Source organism: Hyaena hyaena, unplaced genomic scaffold, assembly GCF_003009895.1.
Source record: "Hyaena hyaena isolate Hyena2069 unplaced genomic scaffold, ASM300989v1 scaffold_12, whole genome shotgun sequence".
In the NCBI taxonomy this organism is placed as follows: Eukaryota; Metazoa; Chordata; class Mammalia; order Carnivora; family Hyaenidae; genus Hyaena; species Hyaena hyaena.
The window spans coordinates 3340461-3352790 of record NW_024080644.1 but is presented as its reverse complement, the minus strand read 5'-3'; the positions used below and the strand labels follow the sequence as shown (position 1 = coordinate 3352790).

The 12330-nt window shown below is 50.8% G+C and overlaps 1 long non-coding RNA gene across 1 annotated transcript; it reads left to right on the top strand.

Moving 5' to 3' along the window:
• Positions 1-7905: 7905 nt before the first annotated feature.
• LOC120247866 lies at positions 7906-11618 on the top strand. Its single transcript, XR_005532432.1, has 3 exons — positions 7906-7976; positions 8395-8626; positions 11588-11618. It is a non-coding gene; the product is annotated as an uncharacterized LOC120247866 (long non-coding RNA).
• The last annotated feature ends 712 nt before the right edge of the window (positions 11619-12330 follow it).

Genomic DNA, 12330 nt, shown 5'->3' with positions numbered 1-12330 from the left:
ATGAAACTGAATTGTCATTGACAGGAGTTCATAATTGTCGCAGCTGGATAATGGGTACATGGGGTTCATTGTCCCGGCCTACTTTTGTGTATGTTTGAAATTCGTAATATAAGGTGGGCAGGAGGGAGGGAGGGAAGGAGGGAACGAAAAGAGGAGAGGAGAGGAGGGGAATCTCGGGATTTTCTCCCCAATCCAAAAGAATCAAAATTGAAATCCAGGAGCCCGTGGTGCGCCATGCGCTCCTGCATTTGCGGAGGACAATTCTTAGCCACCACAGCAACAAAACGAAAGATTCTCCTCTCTCACAGCCTCTCGATCCGGCTCCACAGATTTTACGAACTCCACCCTTGACTTCCTGATGCCACAGCACTCAGTGCTGTCCCCTGGCCTTTTCAAGTGCCCCCTTGTTAAGCCTTATCTCTCCATCCCCGGGGGCCAGAACGTGACTCCTCGCCCCACAATTGGAAAGGAGGAAAGTACTTTGCCCCTGAGAAGTAAACTAGGCCATCACCGCTGCGTGCGTCACAGCACAGTCCCCTTGAAGGGGTGGAGTGCCCCGGCCAGCGAGACCTGGCAGCAGCCCCCTGATTGAAGTCGTTAGGAAACTAGAATGCGTCTATCAGATGGTGAGCTGGGAGGGCCGGGCTGGGCACCTTGCATCTTCCCCTCCGGAGGCGCTGCCTCCGTCCTCACCTGCACCGGCCCAGGGCAGGCTGACCTATCTGGTTTCCATCATGCTTTGTGGAGCTGGGCCAACGGAAGCCCCAGAAGGTGGTCAGAGAGAGGGGGCGTGGGGTAAAGCTGGTCCTCCCAGGGCTCCTTCTCTGAACTGGGTTCTCTTAATCACTCAGTCCCCTTGCTGCACTGGGTTTATAAATGCTCTGAACCACTCCTCTGTGAAATAAGCCTTCCTCAAAATATCTTTTTTTTAATGTTTTTTATTTATTTCTGAGAGAGAGAGAGAGAGAGAGACAGCGTGAGCAGGGGAGGGTCAGAGACAGAGGGAGTTACAGAATCTGAAACAGGCTCCAGGCTCTGAACTGTCAGCACAGAGCCCGACGTGGGGCTCGAACCCACAAACCGTGAGATCATGACCTGAGCTGAAGTCAGACGCTTAACTGCCTGAGCCACCCAGGCGCTCCAAAATGCCTTTTTTAAAACATTTATTTATCTTTTGAGAGACAGACAGAGCGTGAGTGGGGGAGGGGCCGAGAGAGAGAGAGAGAGAGAGAGAGAGAGAGAGAGAGACAGACAGACAGACAGAATCCACAGCAGGCTCCAGGCTCCAAGCTGTCAGCACAGAGCCCGACACGGGGCTCGAACTCACAAACTCTGAGATCGTGACCTGAGCCGAAGTCAGATGCTTAACCGACTGAGCCACCCAGGCGCCCCTACCTTCCTCAAGATATCTTAATGTGAGTATGCCCGCCGCTTGCTTTGAACCCAGAAGGAAACTGAGGCGGACACAGGAGTTGGGAGTCACAGTTCAGGGAAGATGGCATCCTCCATGGGGCCGCCTCAAATAGATACCCCTCTGACAGGTGTGGCCCACTCAGGGGGTCCGGGAGGTACTGTTTGAACCCGCTCAGAGTCTAACCCACCCCACAAGCCTCTGACAACTAGACAGTCCTGTGACTAATGGGCTGGGCCAGGGGCCAGCTGATGGCAGCGTCCAGTCAATCAGCTTCTGTCTGTAAAAGATTGCGTTAACCTTCTGGCTCCTTCCAGCATCCCCGTGTTAACTTGGTTCCAGAGCGGACTCGCGTTGACCAGCCTGGGACTGAGGCTCTCAGCCTGCAAAGCTGGGAGCCCCACCAGGCTGGAGACAGGCCACCCCTGGAAAGATCCTTGTGAGGGGAGCAGTCTGCGGCCCAGCCAGCCCTGGCCGGTGTCACGGCTCTGCACCACTGGCCCCCTGCATGCCATTGGAATCGCATGCACTCTGAACTTGACATCACGTAGCCCCAGAGACTCACAGAGCCGGATGGAGCCTTAGACGCTAGGCAGTCTGGTCCCGACTCCTCAGTTGAAGGGACAGAGTTAGAGCTCAGAGAAGCTGGATGATTACGTCACCCGTGGGTGTTCAGAGAATGAATGGCTTATGGCAGGCCCGCCCCCAGGGCAGTGTCCTCTTCGGTTTTTTAATTTCAGTTTTATTGAATATAATTGACACACGAAGTCGTTAGCGCTTTAGAGTACCTCCTGGTGACCCCACACACGTATAGACGTGAAAGGGTCCCTCCCCATCTAGTTAATAACATTTGCATCGCCTGACATATCTAACCCTTCCTTTTTTTCCTTTTCGGGGTGAGAACATCTGAATTCCCCCGTCCGGGCCACCTTCAACCATACAATGCAGTGTTACCAACCAGAGTTACCATGTCGCATGTCAGTCCTCAGACCTTATTCATCTTACAGCAGAAAGTCTGGACCCTTTCACCAGCCCCTCCCTACTCTTACCCATTCTCCTACTCTCTGCTTCTTTTTTTTTCTAATTTTTTTAATGTTTATTTATTTTTGAGAGAGAGACAGACAGAGTACAAGCAGGGGAGGGGCAGAGAGAGAGAGGGAGACACAGAATCCGAAGCAGGCGCCAGGCCCTAAGCTGTCAGCACAGAGGCCGACGCGGGGCTCGAACCCACAAACCATGAGATCATGACCTGAGCCAAAGTTGGGCACTTAACCAACCGAGCCACCCAGCCGCTCCGCCCCCCCCCCCACTCTGCCTCTATGAGTTTGACTTCTTTGTTTTAGAGTCCATGTATAAATGATACTGTGCAGTATGTATCTTTTCCCACCTGACTTTTGTCACTTAGCATAATGCCGTCAGGGTCCCTCTCAGTTGTCACGGATGGCAGAATGTCCTCTCTCTTGGCTGGATAACATTCCATTGTATATAAACCGCATCTTGTGTATCCATTCATCCGTTGATGAACACTTGGGTTGTTTCCATATCTTGGCTCTGGTGAAAGACGCTGCAGTGAACCTGGGGTTGTGGATATCTCTTGAAGATCGCAAAGTGCGATTGCTGGATCATATGGTAGTTCTAGTTTTAATATTTTGAGGAGCCTCAAACAGTATAGACGTGTAGACAGTATACTGTTTGCCAGAGTGGCCGCACTCTGTAGTAGTTTACTACTCCCTGGGCAGTGTCCCTTTGACCTCCGCCAGGGCTGCCCGTCTACACAGACGCAACTCGATCTGGGGATCGTGTGTCTATCAGCCTGCAGAGCTCCCAGCCCTCCGAGCTCCAAGCGATCCTCAGAGCCAGCGAGGGTGACCTTGTTGGGGGAGAGGTGGAGCCCTGGACATACTGAGACAGGCCCATGTGACCCTCTGGAAGCATCTTAACCTCTCTAAATCTTCTCTTGGTCTGCAAAATCGCACGCAGCCAATCTCTTCTTTCACAAGGTTGTCCTGAGGATCAAAACTATGATATCGTAATAGAAAACTCCTAGTTTGGTGCCCGGCAGGAAGTAGGGGAGTCAGTCACTACTACTCAGAGCTAAGAGTCTGAAACTGTTTGTTCCGTTTAGGCTTGGGACCTCACCCTCCATCCTGACCTTTCCACCTTCCACCAGGTGGACGTCAACACCTTCCTCAACACCCTTTAACGTCAAGGAAAATGTCACCGATGCTGTCAGCGCCTGGTCGGCCTACCCTGGGGGTCAGACACCAGCTGCTTTTCCTGCCCCCCTGCCCGAGGGCAATCTCTGCCTGCAGGGGACACGCTCAAACCAGGTGAGGGCCAGGAAGTCAGCACCTTCCGGAACAGCCCTCAAACAATGCGGGCCAGGAGGAATGCCCAGCTTCCTTACCTCTCAGTGGGGCAGCGTTGGGCCGTATTCCAGACAAGTCTCTGAGAAGGTCCCCTGTGGGACTGACCTCCCACTGAACCTCCCAGAGTGGAAACCCGCTCATTGAAGCGCCCTTCCCTGGCCTTCCTTCCTTCCTTGTCTCACTTCCTCCCACTGTGCTTCTTGGGCTCACGTCCCAAATCAACTAATTTGCGCCCGCATCCTTCTCTCGGGGTCTGCTTTGAGGGCGACCCGACCTGAGACCAAGAGCGGCAGTGAGAGGAAATCACACCGGGCTTGGCTGGGTCCACACTGGGGATGGCCCTGCCTGGGCAGCCCCGGGGGTGCTGGAGAACTCACGCCCATGTGTCCGGTGCTTCTGGAGGGAACCAGCCTTGGGGAAGAGAGCGCTGACGGGGAACAGCCTGGCCGTGCGCCAGAGCGCAGAGCTGCATCTGAGGACAGAGCAATCTGTCACGGAAATCTTCCTCCTCCCCAGCGCAGTGGGGTTCTGTCTGCACCCACGGGCAAAAGGATTTAGACAACGAGCAAGAAAAAGACTGAGGCAATAAAGCACCTGGCCCCCTGCAGCGTTGATGGCCGTAAAGAAGGCAGAGACAGGCCCAGGGCCCTCGACCTGGACACCATCAGGCTGTTGTTAGTGGCCAAACTTGCCTGACCCCACCGGCCCGGCACCCATTGCTCCTTGGGCTTTGTGCTTCGCCACATGCCTCCGCTTCACACCCATTAGGGTGGCCATTATCAGGAAAAAGAAAAAGAAAAAACAGAAAATGATAAGTGTTGTGAGGATGGGGAGAGATAGGAACGCTTGTGTGCTCTGGGTGGGAACATAAAATGGTGCAGCCACTGCGGAAAGCTAGGCCAAAATGAAATATGGAATTACCATAGGATTCAGCAAATTCCGCTTCTGGGTATTTACCCGAAAGAATCGCAGGGGCTCAAGCAGGTATTTGTACACACATGTTCACGGCAGCACTGTTCACAATTGCCAAGAGGTGGAAACAACCCAAATGTTCATCAATAGATGAACAGATAAACAAAATATGCTCTAGCTGTACAACATTGTGAGGCCTTAAAAAGGAAGGAAATCCCGGCACATGCTACCACGGGAGTGAACCTTGAGAACGTCCTGCTGAGCGAAACTAGCCAGTCACAAAAGGGCAAATGCTATGTATGAAGCTACTTAGGTGAGTTCCCTAGAGTCACAGAGGCAGAAAGCAGATTGGCAGCTGCGGGAAGGGGGCGGGGGAGGAGCTGAGGAGAATGGGGAGCTGTTGCTTACTGGCTATAGAGTTCCACTTTGGGAAGATGAGAAAGTTCTGGAGGTGGATGGTGAGGCCGGCTGCACAACAGTGTGAGGGCACTTAATGCCACTGTACTATACACTTAACGATGGTCAATTTGGGGGCTCCTGGGTGGCTCAGTCCATTAATCATCTGACTCTTAATTTCAGCTCTCCCGGATCATGAGTTCAAGCCCCATATCAGGCTCTGCGCTGTCTACACGAGTCCACTGGGACTCTCCCTCTCCCTCTCTCTGCCCCGCCCCTCCTCGCTTGCTCTCTCTCTCTCTCTCTCTCTCTCAAAAATAAATAAATAAACGTTAAAACACTGTTTCGAGAAAAACAATGGTCAACTTCCTGTTATGTACATTTTTGCCAGAATTTAAATAAAAGCCTCCAGCACCCCTCCCGTGCTCTTTCCCCTCCCCTCTCCTCGAGTCCCTCCTTCCAGATTTCTCGAAGGCGGACGGCTCTGTACGGGGTTTCCTCCCCCCGCAGCCAGTGTGCAGTCGGAATTTTGACTTTTAGTACCTGCCTTGGGTCAGGTGCCCTTGAAGCAGGGGCTGAGACAGGGGTTTATTTATGCAAGTGAACGAACGCGGAAAATCTCTAGGGGGTACGGGACTCGGGAGATCAGCGCCGTGGATTCCGTTGAAGCCTCACCTGCGTTTGACCCTCCAGGATTCTCTGCAGTGTGAAGGGACCAAGCAGACTTGACCCCTTTAAGGCAAAGAGGGTGGGTTTTCCACCTCCCTATCAGTCAGCCATTGGCGGCTAGCCACCTTGGGGTGTGGGGACCTCCCAGGCACTTCTCATGGGCGGCCCCCATCCAGCAACTATGGGGACAGGTGCACCAGCCTCGGAAAGGGATCCTGGGCCTTAAGTAACATCTCCTCTAACACCCTTTCAGAAAACCAATGCCCGCCCCTGTCTTCCTTCTCCAATCCTGCAGCCATGGGTAAGAGACACCTGTGTCCGGCAGAAGCAGCAATGCTGGGGTCGGATCCTGGCTCCGTGACACACCAGGTAATAGCATCCGGGTCACTTCTGTTTCCACATCTGTGAAATGGAAATGGAAACGTGGCTGTTATTGTTTGGGATTAACCAGGACTCCCCACTCCTGACTCCCTTCTTCTGGTAACAGGTTCCTGCCACTTCTTACTCAGCCATGGGGCGCGGGACCCAGGCCTAGCCAATCAGAGTGTCCTATTCACCTGCCCGCTCAGGAATTAGGCCAATCAGAGGCCTTCTGTGTTCCAATTGGACCGAGCGGGGAAGGTCCGTGGCATTAGAAGGCTGTAAAGCAGACACCGGCCGCGGCGTGTTTAGGACTTCTGTCGACTAGAGAAGGGAGAGGCCCACACCAAGAGAGAGAAGGAATCTGGCCCATATCATGTGTGGTCCTACAGCCACTCGTGCTTTTGATCAGCCTCATTGTCCTGCTTCCAGGGTACAGGGGCCAATAAATTCTCTTTGTGTCTAACTTGGTTTAAGCTGGAATTCTCCCACTTGCCAATAGAGGAAAGCTGACTCGCATACAAGGAATGCCTACATTTCCGTGTTGCTTCGAGGACGAGAGGAGGTACTGTCTGCACAGAGAGGCGTCTCAGAATGGCCGCGGTCATTCCCAGAGGGCCAAACAAAACAGAGATGCAAACCACTTCCTCTGTCACGTGTGAACATCAGCTCATCAGACCGCCGAGCAGTGAGCAGAACCTAACTTACACAGTGCTCGTGAGGGTCCTGGTGTTGTTTAAGCCCGAGAGCCACTGCTCCAAGCATTCTGAAGTCCGGGAGGCCCACTCTTCGAGACCCTCATTCTGAGAGAACAGACTCACCCTCTCCCACGTTCCCACCCTGCTCCCTCACCAAAAGCTCCTCCTTCCTGGTTTGAGCTCACTCTTGAGTGGCGACCGTTCTTGCCACTGTTGGATCTTGGAGGAGGTGAAGTTGTCGGCAAAGCGAGCCGAGTGTTTGCTCAGACACCCTGCTCTCCACCGACGGGGGCTCTGAGCGGCTTGTCCAGCCGGCGGTGCTCCCCATCGGTAGGTGTCACGCCTTCAGGCTCCTTGTGTGGTCTCGGTCAGGAACCCATCATCAATGTCCCCCATCTGGTTTGGCAGCCTGTAATATGCTCCTCCAACAATATGACTTCTGTTCCCCTTGCCTTTGATCTCCACCCACATGGTCTCCAGCGCAGCCCCACCCTGAACACTGTGCATTTCCGTGTGGGTGTAAATCTTTTTATCATGTGCTCCGCCTCTCCTCCTAATGGTTCCTTTTTAACAAGGTAAACCTTCCCAGGTCTGCCCCACCGACAACTCTGCTCCCCTCTTGCTTTAAGTGACTTTGGGCCCCAACTGAACTAGTATTTTAGTTCAGGCTCCCCCAGAAGTGAACACAGAGGCAAGGACTTGTGCGTGGGTACTGTATTTAGGAGGTGATTCCAAGATGCACCCGTAGTGGCGCGCAGAAATGAGACGAGGAAGCAGCCAACGCAGGATGCCTTGTCAAGCAAGTTCCCACCACGGGCCACTGGAGCTCAGTCTCCCGGGAGAACACTCTAGAAGTTAAGCCTTGGAGGCAGGCAGACAGATGTAGGAGCTGGTGGTTGGAAATGCAGCCAGTGTGCACTGAAATGGTTAAGACCATGAGCGGGGCACTGCCGACATCTGCTTTGACCAGGTATGAGCCTTCTAGCTGAAGGAAACACACAGATACGTCAGAGTCACCAAACATGTGAGCCAAGAGACACCAGAACTATAGTCCTTTGGTGTACCTGTTCAGATTCGGATAGACCCCGCAGAAGTGAGAAGGAGCAGCCGTTTTGAGCGATATGCACGCTGATGAGTAAACAGGAAACTCTACCTGCAAAGGTATGGAGGAGAATGGGGAAGATAAGTGGGGAAAGCAGAAATGAGAGACCGTGGGGCCCCGAGGAGAAGAAGAGGCCAGTTCACTTGGACCCTGTTAGCCTGTTTGCAACGTCAGCCCCCACACCACCGCTCCTGGTCCCCTAAGATGCCCTGCTTCTCTTTATTAAAGATCTCTTTAACCGAGCCAACATCAGTAGGCTTGTGTTCTGCCCAACCGAAAAGCTTTGACTAAGGCGACCTCTGCGGAGCCCCATCAACATCTGCATTGTATCTTGTTTGGGCTCCTGCTCCGTACACAGGTGGATGGATTTCTAAGGCAGGAGGACAGTTCCTAAAGCCCTTCCCAACCACTTGCTTTAATTAATTATACAAGGCATTTCCCCCTCGCTCTCACTCTTTCCATTTCCTCTTGACCCAGATCGACAAGTTTCATTGCAACGCATTCCTTCTCTGTCCTGTTGAGAAGCATTGCCTCGGTACCTGCGTCCAGCCCGCCGTGACCGTGTGCAAGGGGGGTTCTGGGACCCATTCGGATGGAAGAACATTCCCCCACACACACCTTCAAGCAATTCTCTGGACACCAGCTGCGTGCCCTACAACTTAACTCAATTCTGACACGATCTACCTGGAGACAGCGGCAGTTCCGCAGGGTAAGGACTCAGTCCTACAAGACTGCCTCTTGCCCCCCACCCCCGCCCCCACACACACTTCAGATGCCAGTTGAAAGTCCAGGTAGTCGCCTGTGCTTCTGACACACTGGCCATGAATCAGAGGTTTTCACTACCTCCTCCTTGGGTTCAAAGAATTTGTTAGAGTGGCTCACCAAACTCAGAGAAACGGGTTACTTACTATATGACTGGTTTATCATGAAAGGACGTAACAGGAATATCCAGATGGAAGAGATGCATAGGGCAAGGTCTGGGGAAAGGGTAAGAAGCTTCCACTCCCTCTCAAGGCCACTCTCCCCACATCTCCATGTGATCACCAACCCGGAAGCTCTCCCAACCCGATCTTTTGGGGGGTTTATGGAGGCTTCATTAAATAGGCGTGATTGATGAAATCACTGGCCCTTGGTGATAGATGCAGCCTCCAATCTCTCTTCCTTCCCCAGAAATCAGGAGGTGGGGCTGAAAGTTCCAACCCTCTATTCGTGGTTGGTTTCCTTGGCAACAACCCCCATCCTTAGGCACTTTCCAATAGTCATCCCATTAACAGAAACCCCGAAGTGATGGAAAGGGGTTTGTTAGGAATAACAAGACATCCATTCACCTTTGTGGCTCCAAAGCATTTTTAGGAACAGGAGACAAGAGACCAAATGTGACAAAAGGGGCTCCAGTTGCCCTTAAAGATCACTTAGGAAATGTCAAGGGTTTTAGGACCTGTAAGCAGGAACCGTGGGTGAAGACCAGATATATATATATAAGAAATATATTTTGGTCATTTGAGATATATTTCTTATAGGGGGTGCCTGGGCGGCTCAGTCAGTTAGACGTCCAACTTCGGCTCAGACCTGACTTTGTCCCGGGTTCATGGGATCCAGCCCCGAGTCGGGCTCTGTGCTGACAGCTTGTAGCCTGGAGCCTGCTTCGGATTCTGTGTCTCCCTCTATCTCTGCTCCTCCCTTGCTCTCTCGCTCTCTCTCTCTCTCTCAAATATAAACATTAAAAAAAGAAATACGTTTCTAGTAAATCACAACATCAAAGCACCTTAAGCCAAGAAACTCACCATGCAATGCATCATATATGAGAAATCCACTACCAACCCTGATCCTGGAATTTTTTCCAAAACCAAGGGTCACTTTCCCACCACCTCTTTGCAGTGAGTGTGTTATAGGCCAGGCTGATGGCACGATCCTTAGATGCCATTTGGTCACGTGGTTAACCAGACCCCAGGAGAACTGGAGAAGGCCATCAGAGCTCAGAGCCACAGTTTTCCCCGGACTCTTTCTGCATTGCTCTGACGGGTCCTGAGACTCCAAACCAAAGCTGAAACTGCCAGCCATGATCTGGCTTCCCCGGCCCTGGTAGCCACATGCCCGAGAGGCAGCAAATGCCAACTCTCTAGGGCCTCGTGCTGGTAATGATCCCCATCTCCCAGTTCAGACACCCTGATTATAGTCTTGATTCAGACTGTGTTCACTGGATCTGAGCTAGGAGCCCTCGATGAAGTCAGATTTTTGTGGGGCTTTATTTTTCCAATTTGCCAAGGTAGCGCTATGGTAACACAAGGTCTTTTATTTGCCCAGAAATTCTGCCTTAGCAGCATTTAATTAATGCGTTACCTTAGGAGTTTCAAATATTTCTTGGAAGTAGGTGGGAAATTAATATAAAACTAAATAAATAAGCATTTTCTTTCTTTAAAGCCAGTGTTTTTGACATGTAGCAAATGCTTACCAGATTAAAAACCCAATTCACTGGCGCCTATGCTGACGAAAATCCTGAAGTAATGGGATGTATTTTGGACACTGAGCTTTTAAGAAAAAAAAGACAAAAAAAAAAAGCTCACAGTTCTTTGAGCTAAGCTGGTATTTTTGAACCATTTGGTGATGGACTTAGTTTAATTTTAGCACTGTTTTAATCATAAAATTAACAGGTGATCATGATAAAAATTTCAAAGCTGATAAAAACAATAAATTAAAGTTCTTCCTACCTCTATTCCACCTTTAGTCCAAGGCCCAGAGATACCCTTTGTTAACAGTTTCTTTGGTTCTTCTAGAATTTTCCATGGACATACGAGTATACATACAGCATAAACTTAATTAATTTAGTAAGGTCATATTTAGCATACTATTCTAACATTTGCAATATAAGCATAATAATATGGAGATTAGCTTTTAAGGAAAAAAAATACAGTACATCCTGGACTTAGCATAAACTCAGCCTCTGTCTTTATTTTTCAGTTTTTTTTTTTTTTTTGAGAGAGAGAGAGAGAGAGCGCACGTGCATGCAAGTGGGGGAGGGGCAGAGAGCAAGGGAAAGAGAGAGAATCCCAAGCAGGCTCTTCACTGTTAGTACAGAGTCTGATGCAGGGCTCAAACTCACAAACAGTGATACCATGACCTGAGTTGAGATGAAGAGTCAGTCCCTTAACTGACACACCAGCCTGTCTTTCAAGTCTGTAGTTCTGTATGGAAAGAATTAATATTCAGTCTAGAACCCCGGAATTACAAAATGCCAATTCACCAAACATTCGGTTAGATTGGACATCCTGTAGCTGTCAGCTCTTTCTGAGTAACAAACTACCCCCTAACTCAGTAGCTTAGAACAACAACCGTTCATTTAGCTGAGGTCACAGGGGTCACTCCCATCACCCAGTCCAGGGCTTGCTGACATGATGGTGGTGGCCCGGTGCCCCCCCTCCCCGAGAGCATGAGAGGTTGAGTCCCAGCACATCAGCATTTTATAAGCTTCTACTGTGTCGTGTTTGCTAAGATCCCATTGGCCAAAGCAGATCACACAATCAAGGTTAGAGTCGAGAGGCAGAGAAAATAAGAATTTGTGGTCATTTTTGCAATCTACATATATATTGAGGGGCCAGGACCCCATTCAAGCAGAAATTCAAATTAGCCAACATCTTACCCTCACTTCAGGTTTTTTTTTTAACTCTTCCAGTGTTATATGAAAAGTAGGAAGAAGAACGCGGTGCGTTATACAGAGCTGCGGCCCCAGACCCGTGGCCCCAGGCTGTGCTCTAGTTTATGCTAACAATCCTGGGTGATGTACATTATTAGAAACTGGAAAAGCAGCAAGGCACCGGAGTCTTCAAGCAGATTCTTCCTGCCGACGTCCACAGAGAAAGGAAAGTACAATAAACACAGAGAGACTACCTAGAAACAGTACCCCCAAGCCACGCCCTTTTAAAGTTTAGTCATTTGGTTGATGATTAGAAAAGAAAGCCACGGGGATGGTATGATATCACATTAATAATAACAAGATTTTCTTTTCTACATTTTTCCTCTTGCCTCTACAAGCCATTGGTGGACGGTGGCAGTGGCATTCATGGTGTGTGTGTGTGTGTGTGTGTGTGTGTGTGTGTGTGTTGAGAAAACACAGTTGAAAACAAAGAAGCGTCAGAGTAGATCAAGGTTAAGCCAGCTGCCCAGAGGAGAGGCTTGGAGGAGAGGGGATTCACATGTAGCCCACCCTCCCAAAGGGTATCCCTAGCTCACCCCCGGCTAAGCCTTGCTGATGATCCCTGGGACCAGCCTAAGAGGAATGCCAGGGCAAAGGGCAGATGAATTTGGGTGAATCCTTGAGCAGAGGAGCCTTTCGGAGCAGCCCTCAATGGAGCCAAGACAGTGCCCAAGGGCTGCAGTACGTGTGTGGGTAGCGTGCCTTGGGCCCCAAAATGAGGA